Below are 27,680 nucleotides of genomic sequence, written 5' to 3' on the forward strand. Positions count from 1 at the left end.
TAGATTTAAAGAGTTACGTAAACAAAGTAATGTAACATTATATAAAATTATGAAAAAAATAAAATGCTCGGAAATTACAGATTTTCGATATCGTTCACGTCATACAGACCGTAGTATGACATCGCAATTTTTCGCCGTCCACTATAATATTATCGTCCCGTCTCACAGCCATCACGCGTTATACGCGACGTGTTTTAAGTCTCTTTTTTTTTCAGTTTAAATCCGTATCGATAAATACGCGTCTTGCGCGATTGCCAAATTATTATAAACTTGTAAAATAATTTACGAGCCAGTGCTCGCAATACGCGTACACAGTCGTATAATAATATAATAGCCGTCCGCAGTCAAACGTTGAAATGTTTCGGGTGGCTCGCCGGCAATCGTATATACCGCTGTACGATATTCGACGACGAGCGCGTCCATATAAGCCCATCGCCGTTTAAGCAGTCGCACAGTAAAATAATATCATATATAGTTGCACGTGCACCGCAGAGAAGCTATCGGCTCTGCACAGGAGTGTTTGGCGGCCACACCCTTCCGGCGCGTCGGCCGAATAGACCTGTTTCCAGTGTTCTATCACGTCGTAGACGTTCGGCCGGCGGGCGCACATGCCCCGTAAAACACGTGGAAGCGATTTTTCAAGAGTCCTCACACACACACACACACACACACACACGCGTTATATTATTATTACGCGTTTACATTCTTTTTCTATATTTTCCCGACGCGGTCCACTCGTACACGGCGCAGAGGTCGGTCGATACACGTGTATTATTGTGTACACACACACACATTTATATACGTATATTATAATACATCATCATCACGCGCGCGTGTGTGTGTGTGTGTTATAGACTGCGCTGTGGTGTACGTAGTCGTCGTCAGAGTCTGCGTTTTGTTTTCTTACAGCCCCGTGAAAACGACGCACAGCAGCAGACTTATTAATTTCGGGATTTATTATCCAGACGTGACCGGCGTTTCTTTATTACCGCGTTTAGGCCCGGCAACGTATAGCGATCCGGCCGACCGCGCGCAGTACACACGCCGCCGCCTCTGTCGTGAACTATATACATAATGTAATGACGTATAACAGTCGCGCGACACTGTGTAACGTAATATAATGTAATGTCGTGCGTACGGAGTAATAGTACGGAACGCGTTGAATTCATAATCGACCGTTTTTACGACGGACTGCCGACGTGTTTTGACAACACCGATATTTACGATTTTCTTTTCGGCGAGAAAACACGCACACCTACCTACCCGCCTATATTATAGTACATTATGTCCCTTTGCGCGGGACCCGAAAACGCCTCCTCTCGAACAGTCAAAGCGCAGACAAAACAATAAAACATCGTCTTTAGTTCTGGAAAAAAAAAAATAAATAATAAATACAAATCGTTTTTCTATTTTTTTTTTTGACCAAAAATAACTTTACGGGCCGGATTGTATTACAAAATTAACAGTTTTTTTTTTTGTTAAGTACGTCGTTAATTCAAAATGAAAAACACGAAAAAGAACTCCGGGGGGTGGTACAAATATCGATATAATGTTATTACTCGCCGCGTGTACACCGCTGACACTGTAATACGTAGTATTTACATACGCGCGCGCACACCTATAACGCCTACGCACGTCAGGTATACGTATTATATTATATTATCGGGGTAGGTAGGTATTATTATTATAAATGTTTATACAGTTGTAGTAGTTTAATTTTTTTTTATGACAATCGTTTCTCGTTTTTTGTCGAATATACATGACTATTGTACGTTCGAAATGCATCGAGATCGACGACCAAAACGTATACGTTATATACGACTGTTGTGGAGTGCATTTACGCCCATATCGAACGGTTGCTGTGTCTTTTATGTAGGTAGAACACTGTTGATATAATCGTTTTATTTACGGAAGAAGAAAATATAGTATTGTAATATATCATTTATAACGGACGGAACGATCGTATCACAGAACCGCGTCTATACAATATGAAACTGCAGCGGGTGCATATATTATGATGTAGGAATAATTATGAACTTCTCGTCAGAGATTTCTGTACGGCTTGTGTGCATTTAAAAAGTACAAATCCGGAATGAAAACCACTAAATTCGATATTATGAAAACACATTGAGACGCGAGTACGTGACGTCTCTCGTGAAGTCTTAACAAAACCAATCATTATAAGGCCGACTTTATTTTTTTTTTTATTATTCGAAAGAAGTATATCAGATTATACAGTGTGTCAGTGTAAGCCGTATACGGCTAAAACACCGTTAAATTAGGTCTGGATTTTTTTTTAATTTGTTAATAATTTAAACCTCAATTATTTTGTTCAATTTATCGAATAAATCGATAGAAACCGTAAATTTGTAACAACAGCTACTTGCCCCTTATTATTAAATATACACGATTTCTTTATCAGTCATGCATATATATTGTGTCGAGAAACTGAGAATAAGATTATATTCTTATTTCCATGGGAGTTCGACGTAGAAGTGATGAGTGGAATATAGATACATCATTTGAAAGAGAAAATATTGTCATCTTTTTAGTATGTGAGCTATTAAAAACTTTCAATCTATAAAAATATTTTTTTATAAGTAGATGAGTAAGTGTGCGTTCAACCGTTTTACACTTCTACCTCTTCACTATACAGTATAGGTATACTTATACATATATATATATATATATATATATATAGATAAGCTATATGTTTATGGTATTTGTCTGTTAGCTGGGCCGCATTAATTGTCAGTTAAACCATACCAAATGGCGCGTTCACACGTGTTTCTTACCTCGACCCAGGTAATAACTTATATAAATCGTTGAAAATGTTATGTTTTGAAATATTCTGCATTTCATATCATATAGACAAGTCGCATATACATTCATATCTTCCGTGCTATACTTATAGTTATTATAACCAACTGGCACAGTATTTTTACCCAAATCCAAATGTCTCTGGCATCGCTTTGTGGATTATTTGTTAATTTTTCGGTCCAACAAAACCAACACCGTAAAATGTTTAAAATTAAATTGTAGCCGCTCCACTAAACCAATTAACTACGGACATGTTTATTTATTTTTTGGCAGCCTCTATAATATGTTATTATATCATTCGTGTGCAGTGTTGTGCACCACCTATGGATACACGCCTATCTTACATAGATACAAATAATTTAAAGCATCTTTTTTCTATATTTATTTAAAAAAAAAAAATAATTGTTTGACTATTAAATTATTTAGATGATTTTCAATTTGATTTTTTTTAATTTGATTTACTGTTTTAATATAGCAATTAACACTTTCAAGAGAATACCAGTTTCGTTAGAAGCACTTTACTTTACAGTGCATAAAGTAAGAAATAATCATTTTTTTATCTGATATTGATGAACATTGATTGTCAAACACTAAACGTATTTTCGTTTATGATTCGTTCAATCTTACACAGTTGTCGTTTATAATATTTCTTATAAACCGATGTATTATCGTGAACTGCAAAAAAATATCAATACTCAAATGGTCTATACGCAATAAACTTATTACCATTCGTATAGTATTATAAAAGTCTGCTAAATTTATGACGATTCTATAAAGTTAAAGAAACGTGGTCGTCAAGCAGGACGATCTATGGAAAAGCCAGTTTACACAGATACAGTAATTTGAACTAAAAATGTTGACAACAACAACGGTAACGATTACGGAATTAATATTGTGGAAGATTGATGAAGATTGGTTTGAAGCCATGAAAAACAAACATAAGTCATTTGCTTCGATTCATCGGGTAGAATAATAAATCGACGTGTTGAACTGTTGGTTGCCACGGTTGAATAATACGTAGGTGAGCGCTGGAGACGTTAATGATGGTATAGAGCTGACCATGGTCAGCAAACCCATGTCGCTCAGCTGCGGAATCAGAGGGTCGTCAGTGGCGATGACCATTACTCGGGTAGGCGATCAAGACCGTGTCATCGACCGTCAAATACGAGATGTGAAGAAATAAACTAAATATTATTTGAATCGTTGCCACGAGGGCGTGATAGAATCATATGCAAACGAAACGACTTCCGAGTGACGGCCCAAAACCAAATATTGTCTCTCTATATAGTACGCGCGTGACGTAATGTACGCATATATTATCAATTACGGACCGGCGTATCGACGCGATCGCCGACGGCAGCTAAGATGACGAATCGTCGTCATTTGACGCAGAATATACAATACGATATATTATTATACTTATCGAGATGGTATAACTGTACCTATATAATATTGTGCGTGTGTGTGTGTGTACTTACGGTTGTACTGGGACGAGACGTGTCAGTCTGTCCGAGTACGGAGCGGAGACGGCTAAACGAGTTTGGATATGCGTCCGGCCGGCGGTGTCGGCCGGGGAGACTTGGATTTCCATTATGGGTTACACACCACCTGGACGACAGCGGCGACGGAAGACGGAGAGAAAAAAAAAAGATGATAATAAATTGTAGTCTTACAAACAAGGAAACGTGCGAGCGCGCGCGCTAGGCAGGTATAGATGAGGTAGGTAGGGTACCTCTACCTAGGTACAGGGCGAGGAGTATGATGCGAGGAACACATGGCGATCGCTACCGGTGCGCGGAGGTCCTGACGCGGCGAATCGCCGGCCTGTCCGCCGGCCCGGTCCTGGGCCGGGCCGGAAAAGTGCGAAGGGCCAAAGTCCGGTGCCGATATCGCGGGAATTGGCGCGGAAAAAACGGTTTTCGCCGAGCAGTTGTTCCGGGCGGGTGCGTACGCGCGTACGATATTATATGTGTTATAATAATATTATATGTGTGTGTGTGTGTGTGTGACGATCGTAATAGTAATAATAATCGCCCGCCGCCTATATACGTACCTACATGCGTAGCGTGTTCCGTCCGACCACATGGACGCGCGCGTCACATATAAGGATAACCATCTGTTCGGGCCGTTTTCATATATAGACTTGCGGCGGAGAAGAAAAAATAAAACCGATTATCATTGAGACAAATTTAGAGTAGGACGTGGTCGTCGTCGGTCTGCGCAGACGTCGTCTATAATAATAATATATATAAACATATACATGTACGTATAAATACATAGGTACCTTTGTATACACACACATATATAGGTATATATATATATATATATATATATATACGCGCAGTGAGATAATGTGGCCTGCGAGTGAAATCAAAAAGTCCTACGACAAATTCGCCGGACGTGTAATTACATATTGTTGTGTATTAATATATATATAGTAATAATACGCGTGTACGATCGAGTGTGAGTGAGTGTGTTGTATAGGCACTCATACCATAATGCGTGTGTCGTTGTTTTTTTTCGTCGTCGTTGTCGTCGTTGTTCGTTAACCCGACGAGGAGGTGTCTGTGTCTATCTACGGTAATAGACCGTACGGGTATACGCCCGCGGGGAGAGGAAAAAAACAAAATACGCTTCAATCCGACCGAAATCGCCGAGACCCATTACTTAATAATAATAATATGACGTTATAACTGGGGCTCGCGGGTTTATAGTGATTTTTTATAGCGTCTAGATCGTGTTCTTGTAATATCGCGCGTTTATGCCCCGAAATGGCCAAATACGCGCAGTAAACCGACATGATACTAAAATCCGTTTTCTAAAAAAAATAAAATTTGATTTGATTTGATGATACATGCGACGATTTACGGCAGTGCTCAATAATTATTCGTTTATTATCTATATCGTATGTCTACGTGATTATGAAGTGTCCGAGAAAAAAAAATGTTGTGTGTGCGTAGACAACATTATTCGTAAAATGCAGAAAAAAAATAATGACCGGGTAGGACTATGGACCATATGAAATTTATCTTTTTTGCTTTCACTGAATGTTTATTTCTTATTTTCCCGAAATCACTGTACGTTTGGTTTTCTTTAAATTGCAAAACAGAGCGATGTGCCACGGTGAAAAGATCACAATTACAAATATACGACCATAAAATTGTAAAATGCGCTTTAAAAAAAAATTCATATTTTTCTTTTAACTCATAACGGTGTGCGACATGACGATGTATACTACGATGATGGTTGTAGACCGCGGGCCGAAACCGTAGGTGGTATACTTATCCAGACATAGGTTTGTATCTACACAACGATTTCGCAAACATCTTCGCTGCAAATTTCGCACTACAATTAATTATATACGCAAGCCGTACACTAATGACCAAAATGACGTCGTCGTATTTTTTACGCCGTTAACTCGCCGATATATAATAATAATATGTGTACTATTATTTTACGTTAAGAGAGGACGTCGCACCCGCGTGTGTTGTCTCCGTGACGACATGGTAAATTTTCGTTCACCAGTTTCAATAGTGTGCTTTTATTTTTGATATTAGAGTGACCTATTATCAAAAATTTGGGTAAGAACATTAACTGTGTTTTCTCGTCGGTTTTTTACGATATTTTAATTTTTAAATGAATTATGAACATTTTCAAATATTTATATTTTTCATACTCATAACTCGCTTCAAAATTAAAATATCGCAAAAAACCAACGACAGAACACAGATAACGTTCTTACCTAAAAGTTTGATAATATATCGATTCACTCTATAATATCAAGACTAAAAGTACACTATTGAAACTGGTAAACGAAAATATTCACTATGTCGTATGTGTGTAAGACGAAATGGTTCTGATATTATTATGTTTTCGGTGAACGTATACGGCCGGCTGTAATAGCGCAACCCGATTAATATCTACTACAGATTATACGGTTTTCGAGTATTACAAAAAAATCGTATAGTATCGAAAATGATAGTTTTTCACTAAAAAATAATTATTACCTATAATGTTGCTATTATCCTATACGTTTAAACGTTGCAATCGTATTTTCGTGTGTTTAACGCCATAACGGTACCTGTATTGTGTGTATATATGCATATATATATATATATTACCTATATGATATTTATGACGGGCTTTCGGTGAAAAACCCCATCGTGTGTCTGTTAACAATGATAATTCTAATCTTTTTATTCCCACGGTGTGCAGGTAAGATAGCGACAATCTCAAAGTGTACCTACGGTATTTATAATGTTTGCGTAAAAAATAAAACGTTTTTACTATTGTTATTGTCTCAAAAATAAGAGTTTATATAAATATTATTGATCACGAAGACTAAATTGTATTATTTTTTTCGAGTTTATTATTAGTTACTCGATTAAATTTCAAGGAAAATTATAAAATTCTGTTATTCGGTTTTTGTTTTGACTACTTATGTAATATGGCACTCAACATATTTTCGGTAAAAACGCGTACCCCTGTTATTATAGTGAAATGACTCACTTAGAGGGTAAGTACCTGATACGTTGTTTATGACCTTTAACGTTTAACCACACGTACTATTTATTATTGAATAAACAATATATATATATATATATATATATATATATATATATATATTTTGTTTTTTCTTTATACACTATACACACACATTAAGACATAAATAATACGAATATTATTTTAACAGTTTAATTTATGATTTTCCCACGCACTTGTAGAGCATAATAATTTAAATCCTCTCAGCTCAACTTTGAACGATGCAGCAGGCTGTTCGCCTGAATAGGTCCACCTGAACTAGATCGACGGATGAAGAGATACTCAACACCTGCGCATTTTTAATAAAGTATTAAAATCATTATGCACGCAACGATTGTAAATCGTATCAACATACGTTGCAACCAACCTACTCGATTTATTTATTTATATTATTTTCGATTGTAATATGCAATTTGTATATCGGAGTAAAATTGATTTCTCAACGCTACTATAGGTATATTATACAGTGTAATACAGTATAAGTTACGAGTGTGACTTAGGCGTAGGTAATAATAGTGCCTAAAGTCATATTTATTGTTAATAAATTGACTATACGCATATCTTATAAGACCACTCAAGGGTTGATTTCAGTAGTTAAATGTTTTATTGCTCAATATACGTTTTTAAAAACTTTGTCGATTTTTCAAAAAATTTCCAGATAGTTTTTGAAAAAACGACCAAATGTGCACGTCTTGTAATATAATATGTATCAAAATGAATTCGAACTTAAAGAGCACATAATATTTTATGTATTATTTACAATTGCATTCGATTGTAAAAACGAGACTATAAAAGGGGAAAAACAAATCCACCATACCGAGTGAATACAATATGTTTTCCGAATAAAATTCAAAAATGTAAATTTCCTACAAACAAAATTACAGCGAAGATTTATTGTTCGAACAGACTAATCTTTCAATTCAATGGAAACAATGTTGTTATGCCGAATCGTATACTACTATATAGATATACCTAATGTATTAAAAAATAAAAATAATGGTTCAGATAATATTAATCTTATTTTATGCTAACCTCTGTAACCAGTGTAACCTATTATACGGTCGTCGAGTAAGAGATATGTATACAATGGTTTACGACGACTAATACAAATGCCATTAAAAGGGTTTATAAAATGCGCAGTATAAAACCAGTTAGTCGTGAAAATACATAAGTAGGTAGGTATATAATATCTTTAAAGTAACATATATAATATACCTACATAAGTGAACATTTTTGAATAATTTATAAGCAGTTATTTTTATGCACGATATGTTTCTATATTTTTAATCTTTATGAGCACCTAAACAGAGATATTATAATCATTAAAACAGCATATTTGCATGTGAAGGGGGGTGTCGTGTACTCAATACTCATATAACGTAATATATTATTGTGACTTCACAAAAAATAAGAAAACTAATTTACTTAAAAGAAAAAATTACGTTAAACTTTAAATAAGCAAGAAAACGATTGAAAAAAAAACACGCTTTTTTAACTTTCAGAAGTAAATGTTTGAACCGTGAGTTTCAATAATCGTATACATAGTGAATGAACAAACAATAAATACCAACGATTTTATTTCAATATTATTATATGCCAATATTATATAAAATGTTCATTTAAAATATTTGGATGCAATAAGCCGATAATCGTGATAAATTATGCTGGGCATTGAGAAGGCATAGAGTGACCGAACAATAGTCGCAAGCATTCAAGTGTAACTGATCTCAATAACACGAACAAACGTTTTAATTTGGCTACTCGATTTGATAAGTATGCCCATGTATCATTTACTCCACATATAGGCAGTTTCTAATCACGCAGACGCAGACGATTGTCCAACAATTTTATAACGGTATTCAATTACATTCGATTATACAGGCATTTTTTTCCAGAGTATAAGAACGGTAGTTTTAAAATGTAATTATTAAGATATTTTATTTTTTTTTTTTTTAATGTACCTGTAAACATCCATATTATATTCTCATACGTCTCGACTTTCTTCGGATCGAGTTCAAGGGCATTGCATGCGCGACCACGTTGCTACGACGTCGATTCATCCCCAATGATCTATATATATATATATATAATATAGATCTATTCTGTACCTACGCGCGAAGAATGTATTTTTACATTTCTTTTACCCAATCTATTTTTGGTGTATTCTATATTTTACATATTTATACAAGGTGTGTCTGTTAAATAGCGGTACGCTTGATATTTTAACGATTATGGTTCGGCATAATTATATGAAATAAAAGAAAATCGCTAGTGTTCCTCGTAATTTAGAAGTTTATTGCGATGAACGATAGATATTTAACTTAAATTCATTAATATATTTTGTTCACTTTAAATGAAAAACGATTGTCAGCGAATACGAATTATTGATCTACATTTCTGAAAAATATTGTCGTATGGATGGTTAAACTGATTTATTTATGTTAAAATAAAATTGTAAATATATTATATAATATTATATTATTATTTCGTATAATATTACTACTTATTAGCTGTTATTATGTAAATATAAATATCTGAAGTAATAAAAAAACGATGTTTCTAGGTTCGTAATATAAATGAGCTCAAAACTAAACAAAATATTCATAACCACTAAACTATTTATAGGCAATAATTATATGCTTAATAGCGAAAAGTATAGATTTTAGTTAGGGGCATATAACTACCACCATACGAGTGAAGAAAAACAGATCGACTATGGAGAAATGCATTCCCGTGCATGCTGCCGTGAAAGGTAAAAGTCCTTATGGCCGCAGCAGCCAGAAAAGGAATACGCCGGTCATCAGCCGCACTCCCGACTTTAAAACGACGCCACTGACGTGACACAACCACTTACGGCGATACAATAAAGTTGTAGACGCACATTATTGATCGTTTAACTTTTTCACACCGCGTCTATTTTAGATTATTTAATGTAACGCTGTTCTCACATGCGTAATTCTAATAAAATACAGCGGTCGTTTTAGTTCAACGTGAAAATAATACAACCAAATGTTAATAATAGACTTTCTTCAAACGACTGTTGAATAAAAAACGACGTAGGACGTGCATCTTATAAACGTTGGACGGTCGATCGTCGTGTTCTGCGGATTTAGGTCCAGTGACACTAAAATATTATTAGAAATCTAGTCGCAATAATATTACGTATTTATTTATTATTTGTCATTTTTTAAATCATTCCAATCAATGAATAAAATGTTAAAAAACAAATTCTTATTTTTATTATGTAAAAGCTATCATACATTGTGATCGAAAATTATTATAATAAGTGAAAATTAAATTTCAAGAAAAAATATGCAACTTATTATGTTATTAGGTTTTATAATTTTACTGTTTTAAATTCAGAGCGTTTAGATGAATATAATATTGGTTTTAAAATTAAGTATATTTTTTTTATGCTTTGATTTTCCACTTTTAGGTTTTTAGAAGAAAATTAAATCTATTTGATACTATACGGCGTGTAAAAAATAAACAATGTCATTATTAACATTTAAAAATAATCTTGTAAATACGAAGGAGGAAGAAGGAAAAGTATGAGAAACAATTTCAAAAAAATTGTTTTTGTTATTGCGTTCTAATTAAAAAATAGATCAGTATATAGACTTAGACTTTTCACCAAATATTTGTATTAGCATTTATTAGACACGAAAATTAAAATAATTAAAATAATTAAAATAAATTTAATTAATATTAATCAAACACCGAATTAATTAAAATTAAACGAGAAGAGGGTGTGTACCTATTACAGTGGTGGCTCGTGGGGTTCATTGAAGGTGGGGCACAAATATTTCTTTCTTTTTCCATTATGACAACTTTGAACTAACCATCAATTCCTGATGATTTTTTAAATTAAGTAAAATAAATTTGTTGGCACCTTTGATATTAAAACCTATACGCTTATAAAGTATCTTGCACAACAAATAATTTAAAAAAAATTATGGTTTAAAAATGAATATTAAATATAATTATTATGCCGTTATAATATTTAATACAATATAATTATAAGTTATAACATAATATTATGCAGTGGTTATATTTTTGAATTCCAAATCGATCCGTCTGTCTTTTTTCTTTATGAATACTTTGATGACTATTGGAATGAACAAATAATGATTAACTATTATGATGTTTTCAAAATATAAATTTTGTTCCACGAAAGACGGTTGACAAATAACAATACGAAGGCGATAAGACCGACAAAATCTTGTAAATCGTGATAAAAATAGAATTCGGGCATTACCCGATTGTGCCCGCAATGCCGTATTAATTCGTGTCGAAAAGTGGGTGATATCTAGTACTGTTGATCGGGACATCGCCCAATGCATATAATATAGTATGCACTTATTGTATCTAGGAGCACCCGTATTTGATAAAAAATTATTTTCGATAATATACCAACTATTATGATGGAAGAATTATCTATTCAATTTTAATTTTAATAATTTAATATAAATTTTTCTTCTTTCTTCTCAATTTTTTAGATGGGACACGTGTGCCCGTGTGCTCTTCAGCACGAGCCGCCGCTGACATATTATATACAGTGCAGTTAACAGCCGTAATCGATGATTCGACCGTTGCAATTTTCAAAAATAAAAAAAGAGTACCGGAATTTAATCGAAAAATAGCCGTCATCTCAATTCTATTGCCAAAAAAAAAAGATAAACTTGATTTAGCCGACGGTGTGTTTAATTTTTTTTGTTTTTAACTATCATAAAAAACGATTATCGCCCTTAAAAATAAAGAACTCGTGCCTTTTTTCGTCGTTCTTGGTCGTTTATTTTGAATTCCATAAAATTATCGGTTCACAAGGTAATTACTAAAAAATAAAAACCACGACAACGACATAAGATACACTATGCACCGCGAGGTGTGTCCGAGGTCAAGGAGCGTGATGAGTGCGGCGTATAAATATAGCGCACCTGGTCTTTGCAGCCAACTGAAAACCTATCCCTGTGAGATAATACACGAAACACAATGTTTACCGCTTTACCCGTCATACATTGTACGTATATTATACACATAATAATAATAATATCGCATAATTTCTCGTGTATAACATTATGCGCCATTTCGTTTTGGAAACAACGACGAATCACACACTATCGCACGGCCATTCGAAATCCCATCGTGCGGTCGTGCGGTTATCAACCCGCAGGATTTATGGACGACGTGATACGCGTCCGCACACACACACACACGGACGGACGGTCGCGCGGCGGTGTGGCGGCCGTGATTCCTGTTTCATCCTCTCACGCCCACCCAAGCGTCCTGCGGACCGTGAAAACTTTTTTGTCTCTCTCCGGTCGTTCGTGTCATAATATCGTGTGTGTGTACATATATATATATATATATATGCACACATGCACCGGTATGATATTAATTTTTGCACCTGTTTTTCTCGACGTCGATTACCCGCCGACGAATGTTCAACGGATTGCATTATGTTTCCGTCGTTATAATATTATATATTGTCTGTGTGAGATAATATTATAATATTAAAAAACGTACAATAACAAATGTGCGTTTAGTTATCGTGCGAAATCCTATTTTTTAGACGTCGCGCGTCATATAATATTATTGGTACACGTTTGACGTTTAATAATATAATAAAATAATCAGATCTCAAATTTTCAAAAAATAATTTACTGTCGTCGGAGAGAACTTTTTTATGTTTACTATATCATAGATGAAAATAACGATGGTTGGGTTTGGGAGAACTTACCTACTCTCTTTAAATTTGTACGTGTTTAGTTTCATCCACTCAAAATATTGTTACTATAATTCAGCTCTATAATCACAAGTCATTTTTGACATTAATACTGGACCCCGACATCAACACCTCCCGTCAAAAAACAATGTTACTACGTGTCGATAAAAATCAGACTGCGGGATCGTCTCATTAAATGATTTAGTATATTATATTTTAATTATTATTTTGAAATATGACGAACATTGCGTTTGAACAAGTTGAAAAATAAACAAATTTCAATATTTTCATAGGAAACGACAAAACAACGTACATTTAAGGTATAAACGACCTGTCGTTGTCAATATCGTAATGATAAAAAAAAGTGCAACAATGTAATTCGTATTTAAAAAAAAAAAAACCAGATGAACTCTGCCTTCGGAGTGAGATATTATGTTATAATAATATGGTCACCCTCATAATCCGTATTCACGCTGTTCCACCCCCTCCCCCCCTCGTCGTAATTATAAAAGTCTCGGATCGGCGCGTGATGATAATATTTATAAACCGGCTCATACCTATAATAATAATTGCATGACGTACCTTCACCAGTGTAATTTATATGGCCGTTAACCATTCCGCCGCAATGCAATGCAATATAATAATATTGTAAATGATTTTCTAATAATAATAATGTAAAATCGCACGCTTCTTATACAGCCGACCTATCCGTCGTCGCGCGGTATTTATCGAATTACACGCGCGCGCGCGCTCGCGCGTCCGTGATTTTCCGACAGATCGTACGGATCACTTAAGATCTATAAATAATACCTTTATAATACCTATATACATAACAATTATTTAGACTCATTATTCATGTCATGCACATTTGTACATGCAACACGCGCATATACTGCAGGGCTTGTGCATAATAATAATAATTGGTAACGCATAATTGTATGCGCGTGTACCTATGTGATACTCATTATAACGCGACGAGCCGTACAGCCGGAAGGATTATAAGTTCCCGTTTCGCGCGTATAGCACTGTATATTATGTTTAGTACGTCATCCGCCATTGTGTTATTATTTTTAAATTTTAGTTACTCGACGCGCGGATCGCCAATTAAAATTAACACCGTAGGTGATGCACAATATTATAACGAACGAGATGTACGAAAAGCGCTGCATATTATTTTCGTATTCCCCGCGGTAGACGTTTTGGCAGCAAAACATTTTGACAGTAATATTATTCTAAGTACCTATACGACGAATCATTACCGTTTGTCGTATGATTATGTACCCGCACTTTTTAATGTAATCTCAATATTGTTATTATGTCACGGGCTACTTTTGTCTGCGTTCAGTCTACGTCCGCGGAAATAAATATTATTCTACACGGATACTATTAGAGACCTATGCTGCAGCCACCGACGGCATAAAAATATATTCGGTTCGTTACAGCCGCCATTGGGTACGGTTTATTTTCTCTACGATCAGATAAATTCTTTAAACGACTAACGAGTTACGACATAAACAAAGTAATCCAAATTTCGCGCTACAAAACCGGTAGGTAGAGGGTATAATATATCAGGTGAAATCACATTCAATCCCATTCCCTCTACCGAATTTGTAGCGTAAAATTTGGGCTTAACGGATTTACATTTTTGCGCGGCACCTGCAACTGCGTACACTGTCTTTGTACATACCTATACGCCTACGAGTCCAAGTCACGGCGGCTTTGTGCAAGACAGAAAAAAGGGAGGCTGCACGACGAATTATATTATGCCTATATTAAACAAGACGCGTTCGGGTCACGAGGAAAACGTGACTGTAGCCGCCGGCTCGGGTTAGGTGGCCGCGGCTCGAGATCACAATCGACTGTGCTCCGTCTGCACCGTGTGAATCGTATTGGCTCGCGAGTGCCTACTTAAGTCGCCGCATAGGTTCTTGGGAAGTTTTCGAAACGAGACACAGTACACCCATGCGAGTTAGCGCTTTATTTAAAATACAAACAAATGTTTCTTGATTAAAATATCATTTAGCCGACAAAAAACGCGTAATTGTCTAAATCATTACAGCCCGCAATTATAGTGTGCACTAATATAATGAGCAATAGTGTGGATTGTATTTTTAACAAAATACTTAGTTATTATTTAAAATAATTTAAAGTTGCAAAATTACTAAAAATATTAGGCCCAGATATGGTACCTGATTAAAATAAAAAAAATCAATTTATTTTTAACTGAATCGATTTAATATCTTTCTCCGTCTTGACTTTCAACTTTTATAAACTTAAAACGCTGTTAGAACGTTCTAAACGTTGACTTTTAAATTTATTAATTCGTATTAATTGTTTTCATCAACTTGCACGCCTTTACTAAATATAGTGCGTTCCCGATTCGGACAGTGTTCTAAATCTATATGAGATTGACAATTTTTTAGGTGACTTCGCATCACAAAAAAACGTATGGTGTACGGGTATAGCTTTTTATGCTGCAGACAGTGAAACAACATAACCACAATCACTCTAGACTATACCATATAAACCACGCCCCACCTAATAAGTTGTGTCTGGAGGGCCCAGAGACATAATTAGTTGTGGCGTGGGCGGGGGGAGGGTTGTTGGGCAGTATTTAGCACTTCTGATTGAAAATTTTTGCACCCCCTAAAATGTATGTTTATGGTTTGGACACTGCAACGACAACGTACATCTTAACATTTTTAAGTGTTTAAAATATTACGACCTCGTTAATTTTGAAACGAATACCTCCTGTTTAATATGTGCTTCCTGTAACACGATCATAAGGACGGACGTGTGATGGCACATTCATCTGCTTCGTATAATTGCGACAACGAGCGTTGTACACAAATACCATTCTACAACGGTCCGGACAAACGTTTAATATATTCTTGTTTTATAGTAGCTGGTTTCAGGTATATGCATATTACATTTTTGGGTATTATAACGATTTCGTTGTTTCTGTTTTTATTTAATTTTAATTTTTTTTAATCGATTAACAGTCGTTCAAAGGTGGTAAACACATGACGACGGCTGGTCTATATATGCACACACACTCGCATCGGACAGGTGTGTGACTGCAGTTAACAACATCTGTAGTGTCGCGGCAGTCCGAAAACCATTGGGCCATCGGCTCTCGGGGGTAGATATAAATATATATATATGCGTGTGTTCCTAATATATATTATATTATTATTATATTGTTGTCCGTTGGTAAAAAAAATTTAAAAAAAAGCAACTAATAGTTTTTAGCTCGTCGAGTAGCTGGTGAGTTCGTAGTCGAATAACACCGTAACACCGCTGCTGCTGCTGCTGTTGCTGCTGCGTCGGCGTTGGGAGGAAGTATATACAATATATAATAAGACTTCGCCGTGGTACGCATATGCGCAGCTAATAACTGGCAGCAAACATGTGGGAATCGAAACGCCATACTGCAGTTTCTATATATAATATATATCGTATTGTGGAAAAACGATGATACAATATCGCATACGGTGTAATTATAATTTCAATCTATCAAAAGTCTGAAATTTAAATAACCTGCAGCAACCCATGGGAACCCCTAAGCTATCCGTCCGAATTTAGATTTAAATTTCTCACGACCATATTAGGTACTATATTTTAGACGTGTAAATATGTTAATTTTAATTTCAATCGCATAAACCGCTGTTTGGTTGTTAACCATTTCCACTGCGTAAAAATTCAAATAAATTTGTTTCGTATACCACGACGTTTTGCCTGTATTAAACCATATGTTTATTCTTTGGTTTGTCTCATATGAATACTTTCAAGATTTTATAATTTGACTATAAAACTGCGATTTGTCTGCATCTGTTAATTGTTTCTGGTGTATAGCACCATTGTATTGCGCGTACTGTAAATTTATATTAAAACTGCCAAGTGTATATTTTTGCGCGGGTACCTATATTTTAAAAATTTTATAAAATTATGTACCTGTATTTCAAAATTTGAACGAGTTATTTTACATTTATTTAAATGTTTATATTAATGACAATAATAGTCCTTAAAATAATTTTAAAATTTATTATACTTAAAACATTTTTATAAATTATAAATTTCGATGGATTAATAACGTTGATAACATTTTCAAAACAATACTTAGCTACCACATTTTCCAAACACATTATCAATTATCACGGAACTATAATAATTTTTGGTTGCTTAGTACGCAAAATTTAATATCAGTTTGAATAATATTGTTGCTTAGACATGTCAACATTTTTAGAATAATTGTTCGCTAAATAATTTACAATTAAACGATTTAGTAAGATTTACAATTAGAAGTTCTTATCTCTACCAGACACTATTTAAGAAGTAAAAAAAATTTAAGAATTTTTTGTTATAGACCACAAGTTTAATAAAAAAAATTCAAAAATCAGATTTTGAACAACTATACGCATTATCGATGAAAAAAAGGACTGAGCATACTTGGCGAATGACCATTCACCGTGTGCATAAAATAATATACACGCGCCAAATACGTATTTTTGTTTCTTGTGATCAGGCACTAAAAACATGTTATTACGAGTATGAGCAGCTACTCGAAACGACAAAACACATCGTTATTCGTTATAATGTGCATTGCACGCTGATCACGAGTTTCGGCCAAATGATTAATGGTCTCTGGTCGTGTGTTTTTTTCGCAGGTACACGTCCTATAATATATTATTATTATTATTATTATTATTATATAATATTATGTACGACAACGGAGAACAAATTAATCAATGCGTGAGCGGTCTCGATCCGATGGATATTGTGTTGTAAACGAGCCAAAGTCTTACGCGCTGCTGCGATGTCGCGAGAGGGTCGTGAGCGGTAGGGGGTTGCGCTACTCTTATATATATACATAGGTTATGTTCTGTTCTATAGACAACTATTGCCATAATATGCGTTAAACACAAAAGGTTAATCACTACAAACACACACACGTACACACACACACACACAGTAGGTATTCGAACTGACCGCCAATAATTTAACGTTTGACGACGACGACGACGACCGTCGCGGCCGTTGTGTATATAATATAATAATTTATTGTCTTATTATTATTATTACATTTTTTTCCCGCTCGAACCTTTTGATTGATTAATAGATCGACTATGTCGAATAATCGACAGAGTGCGCGGGTACGTATGCATAATAATAATAATCGATTAGTAAATAGAAAAAACAAACCCGTCCGCGCACTGTTCCGCGGCGGCGGGAGCTCGGCGCACCGCCGCAAGGTATACAATATTATATTATATTATACGGTCTCATCCGGAACAATTGTTTTCGGTATGTTTTTTTTCCCCCGTATTCCTTTTTAAAACGATTTCCTCACGGGCGAGACAATTAAATATGTATAATAAAAATACAATAATATACGCGGTAATGTGATGGCTGCAGGTGCGCGTGTACCGTTTCTGCGCGTGAAGTGTATGTAGGTACCTACCTATAAAATATAGGTATATGTGTGTGTGTGTGTGTGTGTGTGTGTGTGTGTGTATTACTATGTATAGACGCGATAATCTGGTAATGGTAATGTTTATTATTATTATTATTTAATTATTTATACACATCACATGCCTACCATATCCGCCGCGTTGTTTACTGTAGCGGCGTTTAACGCGCACATACGTAATATAAATAGTGTAATAAAATAATATAATATGGTTTCATTGTAATATTAATAATAGTAATAATAATGGACTATTGTGCGGATTATTTATGTGTACACACTATGCACCTATACGTTTATATTATCCTGTGCTATAAAATCACCGCAATCGCGAGGGTAAAGAAAAGAAATAAAAAATCGTCTCGTTGGATATTTAGGTTTTTCAAGGATGCGGACGTTTTATCATTTGGAAGTAGGATCTCCGTTCTTCCGTATTAAATTGAAATACCTATACAATCGATGCCGGAAATACACACGTTGGCCGGCAATATTATAAACGCGCGACGAGCTTTTACTTTTTTACAACGACATCATCGTTGAAATAGGATACCCGCATAGACAGACATTTGGTTATATTTTTAGGGAAGCTAGAACAATCCAAAATGAAGTGACTCGCAGGACAATTACATTTCTAATAAAGTTTCGATGCTGGAGGGCGGTTGAAATCTTCCATTGAGACGGTTCTTCGACGACTGCCTAGAGAATATCTACGACCTTTGATAGTATTTTTGAGGTTCATATATATACATATTGAGTTCTCGTTTCTAACTTCCCTACATTTGTTTTCCGAATTGAACACTGTTGTTTCGGCCATGTGTTTTTAATTTTTAGTTACCAAATAAATCGAATATAATTAATGGGATTTCTCACTTTTTATGTTTAATAACAGTCAGTACCTGCAATGGGTAAAAATAAAAATATACAAATGTGCCAAAATTAGAACTTTTTTTTGTTATTGCGTTTTAATTTTTCAACAAATGATCTTATTTTCCAGTAGAAATGTAATTTTAGTTTAATATATTTTTAAACGCTCGGTACTTCGATGGATGCCAACAGTCTTCCCGCAGGGTATATAGTATATCATCGTGCACATGGAGTATGGACATCTAGATATATATATATATTATGTACACTCTAATGATTTTTGTTTTCAATTAAGTCCTGCATGTGTCACACACCACAGCAGTAATAAAATAATTTAACCAATAATTAAGGCTCGATTAAAAAACAACATATGGACTATAACATTTGTTCAAGTGGTATAACAGTTTGACAACAAATATTAAACACACTTAATCAGACACTTTATATTCACGTTATGGGTTTAGGGTATCACCTGGATCGCATATCGTTATTTAAATAAAACAAACCATTTATTATTATAATATATTTATCTATTTGATTGGTTGGTTTCAATCCTAATTTTTATGATGCTATTTAAGCCAACAGCGCATTAGGTTGTTTCCTTGACTTTTTATACATATTTCAAACCTAAACGTCTGCCCCCGCGTTGAACTGGAATGCGGCGATCGTTTGTTTGGGGGGGGGGGGAGAAATTTCGACCTTGTGGAAATATTTCTCATTCGATTTGACCACACAAGAGCTATTCAGTTCATCAGTATGCCCAAAGAGCGAGTTAAAAATAATTACGGTAGGAACCTAAAATATTATAAACCAAAAAACAATTTCGTCTGACGCGTATACGCTTCCCGGCTGCCGAGTCCAAAATATCCGAAACGACACGTTCGCTATGAATATTCGCGTAAAAGTAAAACCAAAAAAAATGAGCAGAAACTATTATTAAAAAAAAAAATTGTACCACTCATAATATTTATAGGTTTGTACATACCAACATTCAGTAAGTATGTAATAGCAATATATATATATATATATATAGATTGCATATAATTCGATGTATATTGTATATTTATGAAAACACCACCGCCATCACCGGGTCCGGTACTGTTTTGCTTTGAAATCTGATAACCCGCCTAACTCGTTTTCGAAAAAGATTTTTTTTTCATTTGCCTCGGGTATGTGTATTGGTACTAAATTGTATGCTGTAAAATAAAATTATAATAAAATAAAATTCGGCAAACGAGACCCCGATACACGGCGCGACCATATTATTACAATACCGCAGCTATATTACACCATATTATATGTATATTAAAGCACGTTAAATTTTTATTTCAATAATGTTTTTCGTCCAACTCACGGCCTTGAGACTGCACATATATAATATATGCATATATAAATGCTGTGGTCAACAGTATTTCTGTAAAATATTACATTCATGAAGTCGACTTAGAGTTTCTACCATCATTGTATGTATAACAATATATTAATACGTTATATTTATGAATATATAAAATGTATTTTAATTGCAATTAAATATGGTGTATGGATGACGATTGAAGCAATTCGAGATAAGTTTGACACTAACGCGTTACCAGTTCGGAGTAACAGCTCTACATAATTTTGACTACAGAGACAGTATAATATAATTGATTTGGATATGTGAAAATATTCACAATAACTTCGGCAGGTATTTGAAATTTTGGCGTTTTAAACTAAACGTATTTTGTTGAATAGATTTCACGTTTAATTTATAAATTATTTGGGCATAATTTATTTTTAGAGCGCATTTACTCTGCAGTATATTTCATATCGTCATAGTAAATGAACGAGTGATTAATTAATAACTAATTTTCGAGTAAAAATAAACTTTGGTTTTTTATTTGTATCTAACTTTTCAGTATACCAACTTATATCAATAATATAGCTTTTTTTTAAAAAAAAAAAAAAAATAAAAAGTTTTCAATAAAACTAGTTTTTTTTCTATTCTTAAGTATTTAATTATTTTTCTTATAATTGAATTTAAGATAATTCAATCTAATGGAAAAATAATTACTGTTGAATAAAAATTAAAAATTGTTTATTATTATTAATTATTATTTATTATACTGGAACGTTGATGTAATTAAAATATATTGACGTAGCCTTTACTAGTATATGTTTTCGTTCAACCAAATTTAAACACAAACCATTTGCTTGTTCAGAAATATCGGAGTAAGAAAAATTAAAATGTACTTGTTATTAAGAAATGATTTTGAATGAGTATTAACATATTATATGCGTTGATAATAATATAATTACATATATTTTATAGTTTTGTATCAAAATGTCTATGTATTCGAATGATCGTGTTGAATTTAAGTCTGAAACAAAACAACATATATTTAAATATCTATATGCTTCAAAATCAAACGGACTAAACATCATGTTGTAAAGGGTGACCGCCAGATGGAAAATTAATTTTTTTTCGTTAACGTATTTTCCTATCGAATAACCCGAGCAGTCTATCAGATGAAATTTCTCACGCGCCTCCTCTCTATAATATGCATACTATACATTATAAAGGTGGTAGGTACGTACTATCGCGGGTTTATATAATAGTAATAATATATTTAATGATAATAATAATACAGCGCAAGACAACATTGTTCACCGTGGCGAGTGTATATACGCACAGTCGGTATGCCCATATACTCAAAATACCTGTCTATTTGAAAGACCGACGCACCGCCGACATAAAGCATTCGTCCGTCTACAAACCGCATTGCACACAACGGTATAAATAGGTATACGTACTGCGTGAAATGTATATATTATGATATCATACACAATATTATTGTAAATCACGACTGCCGTATAAGTTATTATCATTATTATTATTATTATTATTATTATTGTACAACCCGAAAATCGTGAAGTCTTCGTATCCGCCGCGGCGGCGTATCGAAATTCGTTTCCGGCGCGATTCGACAATATCAACAAAACATTGCTCATTATATTATTATTATATTCCGTTTTACTGATCCATAGCCGCTGTTGCAAGGTCATCACATCGTTCATTATAACAATTATTATTACGTCCGTCTTCCGCATCGGTAATACCGCGGATCAGAAAGTTTTAAACTTTAGACGTTTGATTATGTGTTTGTCGTTAACTATATAATGCAATAATATTTGTACACCAATAACTTGGACGTGACCAATCCGACGTGCGCGGTTCGGGGTACTTGGATAATATAAGCCGCGATCACAATATTGATATATTATGTCACATCAGGCACGTACACAGGGGGGTGTTTTGGGTGTTCAAACGCCCCCCGAAATACTTGGGTTTTTGTATGGTTATTTACTTATTCAATTTTAATGTTAATTTTGTTATATCAATGTTTGTATTTAAAAAAAGTATTTTAACTATACCTAATTTTTTTGCATATTTATTAAAAAAAAGTTCTACTTTTCAATAAACGATTTTTATGCGTACGTCCCTGTGTCACATCACACATAGTGGTACTGCGTGTACTAAGATAATACAAAATTAATTTACCCGAAAGCTAAAAACGTTTTACTACACTACGATGTACATAACTATCTCGCGACAGACGATTAAAATAAAAATAAGTTTATACGCATATAACTTATCGTAAAAATACGTCCCTACGATTTTGGCCCTCGTGTGCGTGTGGCCATGTATATTTTACTCGTTTATTTAGTCGACGGACTCGTTTCCTGATATGTGTAGCATATGATATTACGTCTTATCACACGATTAATCACACGGAACTCGACGACCGCGAGCCGGCCCGGACTAACGACTATTTTTACATAAAACGAGAAACAAAACTCGGGCTACGACATCGAGGAATTCGGCCGTGTATACCGGTACAGTCTCCTGTGCGGTCCGAAAAATCGACGTCTGCGTTATACCTAAGCGTGTAGAAGTACATATATTCTATACTTATACTTGTATAGGTATTTGAGCGTACCGTATAACGGGGGTCAAAAAACAGAAATACCTCGTATTTAATTTTGTCAAACCCCTTCTCGGGTCGCTCGGCGGGTTTTTTTCCCTTTCATCACACACACACGCACACACACACACGCCTATTAATACATTATTATAACATTACACAATACCGTTTTGTCGAGTTTTTACTACGGCGTGTGTGTGTGTGTGTATCGTTTTACTTAAAGCGGCGCGGCGGCGGCCCCGTCGTTACGACGCACACACACGGCACATACATCACTAATAGCAGAGTTAAAAAAAAAAAATAAAATATCAAATCAAAGGAGTACGTATGGAACGCATGAGTCACGGGCATACCATAAAAAACGATTCGGTATAGGAGGAATGAAAAAAATAAAATCATGTTCGACTTGATGCGCACCTGCCCTCTGCCGATGCTGCTGCTGCTGTTTGCCGCTCGTCACACACACACACACACACACTCTATAAATGTATATATAGGTAAGCGGCGGTGCGATGATGGCCGTGGAATCCGTCCAGTCCATTACACACACACACACACACACACGCGTAAACTACTGTCTGTCTGTCTGTCTTTAGTGGCGAGTTCTCACGGGCGCACAGGTGCGCGTATATAACTTGCGTCGGTCCGTATACAGCAGTTATAGTACTTAATTGTATAATAAGTCTTCGGGTATAGCCGAGACGGCGAAGGGTTGCCTTCCGGATAACTCTCGGTGGGTCGACGGTTAAAGTCTTCTATCGACAAAGAGCTTTACCACTCATTCCTCATTCCCGACTACCGTCCGACTCTGTACTCAACCGCGATATCTTAAATGAGTACAATATTGTATGATGACAAATACCCCTAAAATGTATGTTTTAATCGTATTTGAATAGATATATTTACTCGCAGGCGAGTATACCGGGGTGGTTTTGGGGGCTAACTACCCCCCCTACACCAAAATAAAAAATACCCAAATAATGTTTTGTATACTTGCGCTTCACGTTTATCTGATTCATATACCTACTGCGCGGTGCCTGGTGTTCCTACCTATATGATGTACATCTAAATTTAATCAGAAATTAATTCTACAGTATATTTTAGTCGTTATATTATAATATAGTCCCATATATAACAAATTATTTTATAGATGTATGCATTTTAGTTAATTTATAAGTTTTGAAATGCTTATTGATATTATCCACTAATTTCTGATCCCGTAGTTAATATTATGTTTCTTACTAACCGAGTAAGCTAATGAAAATGCTTTTTAAACATATGATTTAGCTTAAAAATAAAAGTATATTATTTATTTGTGCCTTTGAGGTCAACTTTTACTCGAGTGCATTTCGGACATAATATTACCTTTTTTTTCTCGTGAACGCTGTTGGACTAAAAAATATTTGCGATTTGACCTTATCCGTCTGCATGACTTGTACACATTATTCATGCGTACGACCAACAGTAATAATTCCCTTTAGAAATTTAAGTGCATCGAAATGTCACCAATGTCGGCAAACTTAAAACAATGCAGCTTATTATAATATATTATGATCCATTTAACGCGCAACAATGCAACCTCGTACGTCTACGTTTATGGTTGTTGCTATTATCATAATATACATTTTGTTATATTATAATATTTTATATAGGAATACGCGAGATAAACACATAAATCTCTCTACGTGCGCCATTCGTTTCGCGGTATATACCTAACCTACCCATACGCATACATAACGCCCGTTTAATTTCTGCTAAACGTACGCGCTCAAATTATAAATGGCCAATTTTCCGTTCGTCCGTTCACGGAGACAATTTTACACCACAATACTACAGAATTAGATAGTATTATGAACGCGCATATCTCTGAGGCCATCGCCGGTGTAATACCGATGCGCTGCAGCGGCCCGGAGCAGGTGAAGTTGTTTATATAGCCGCGCGCGGGTAACGCGCCATTTGACGATTTCGTAAAAAAAAAAAAAATAATAATAATGAAATAAAAAAAGATCTCACGCGTCACGGTCGAATCGGTTATTTTTTACGAGGTCTCCAAAATTGAATACATATACACATGTAAGTATTATAGTATACAAAAATCAAAAACCACCGCTCGAGGATAAAATAATATTATGCGCATATCATATGCTCACCAGTAAGATCAATCCCTCGTAATTTATAGGTAAATGACGTAATGTGGTCTCTATATTATATTTAGAAAAACTTAGGACGCATTGAAAATTTCCAAAAACGGTTTCTTTCTTTTAAAAATTAAACACTCGCTACAAGGCTATAAGATATACTGTCCAGTTTCTGAAAATCTTGGTTTATCAATCCTAGACGTGAGAATACTTAGACAGGAAAGAATTGGACATAGGTTTAATCAACACAACTTAGTCAAAAATAAGATAGATAGATGCTACTCGTCTTTTGAACCACATCTATTGTACCAATGATTGTGCTGTGATTTAGATACACATTCCAGGACTCAGGACTTAAAGCATTTGCTTATTTTTACGGATTGACTTAAAATGTAGCAGGGTGTTATGGAAATGTATTTCATGTTACAACACGTTCATTTATGAAACTTTAAAGTGCTTTTTTTATTTTCAACGATTTTTTAAAAAGACCCTTATTTCTAGTTTTTCTGATTATTTTTGTTTTTTTGACCCGTTTTTCTACTTTTTATAGTTTTTTTCAGTAAATTCCTCGGAAAATCTATAAACAACAATAAGGCAAAATGTCTCGAAAGTGAAGTTCAATTTTTTTGTAATATAAAAATTTATTTTTTAGTTAGAAACTTTTCCTAATCATTTTGTTTCAATATTTTTTTAATATTTAATTATATTATTTTTAGCACTGTTATAAATTATGTCTAGTACCTACTTTATCATGTAAAAATAAATTATTTTTTTTTTTTATTAAATATTTTTGCTAAAATTTATGTTTTTTAAATGCTTATTTGAGTGCTTATAATGATGTTTTTAAGCGCTTATCTTAATGATTTTAAGTGCTATAAGTCCCGAGCCGTGCACATTACAAATTAGCAATCGTACAACAAATTACTTAAAATGTAAGAGAGAATAATGCATTAAGTCAATTCAGAACCTAATCTCTTAGACAATTAGTCTTAGTGTTTAATTATTTATTAGGAAATTTTAGTCTTAGTACTATAATCGTTTGTCATCAATGTTTCACTAGTCGTTACTTACATGTTATGTAATTGCTAATTTACTTATTATATGTATTTTAAATCTGTATTTACTCGAAAAATTCGTAAAAAGTAATCAGTCGTAAACAAGTATGAATAAAAAAATAATATAAAAATATATACTTTATTAAAGCGCGTGTGTACGGTAAATATCTGCTGGTGCAGTTCTGGCGCAATTAGATATACGGACGTACCTACATAATATACGATGCGTACGAATTATGCGATATCCGCGTGTACATGTAAATTACTGTGTTGCGATTTTACGACGGTCGAAACCGGTCGAAAGAATAAAATGTAGGCGTTCGTCTAATCCAACTCGTACGTATAATATTTATAATACAGTGTTCGTATATATTATCGAGATTGACGTACAATACAAGATCCCCTGCAATTCTGATTTATAATCGTTTTGTTAATAAATTCAGCTTTAGTGTTATTATTTGGGCGCGAAAACGATATTCGACTAAAAGCAGTCTTAGAACATGTGAACGAATCAAATTTGGCAAACGATCGTTTTACATAATATATCGTATTATACATATCACATCATCCCGGTCGATTCGCTGAGCTGCGTTAAGCTCACCACTATTTTAGTTTCGAAATCATTATTTTCGGTGTTTTCAGTTAGTACATTTGATTTTTTTTTGTTTTTATAGTCTGTCCCGCGGGGTCATACACTTTTGTGATATCATATAAGTAAAAACGTGTACATTGAAAGTTTCTATTATGGCTCTACGTGTAAATTACAGATACTAAACGTAATGGCTACCGACTACTGTAGATACTTAATTAACTTTGATAAAATATACATTGAGGAGTAGAAAGATTACGTTGATACCAAAAATCGGCCACTATCCAGAATAATCATCTTTATTATTTTAAGCGCTGCAGGAATTAGGTGAATTACGGGTGCTATATAGCTATTTGAAATTCGTTTTTATCGTAGAAGATCGCAAACCTATAAATATATTACATTTCGTTACATTGCAATGAAATATTTTGATATTAAATTATTTTTATGACGGTATGGATTATAGTCAAATCGCTTATCTTTAGTTTTAGCCATCTAACTTGCTATAGAGTTTGTAG

Source organism: Rhopalosiphum maidis, chromosome 2, assembly GCF_003676215.2.
Source record: "Rhopalosiphum maidis isolate BTI-1 chromosome 2, ASM367621v3, whole genome shotgun sequence".
Classification (NCBI taxonomy): Eukaryota; Metazoa; Arthropoda; class Insecta; order Hemiptera; family Aphididae; genus Rhopalosiphum; species Rhopalosiphum maidis.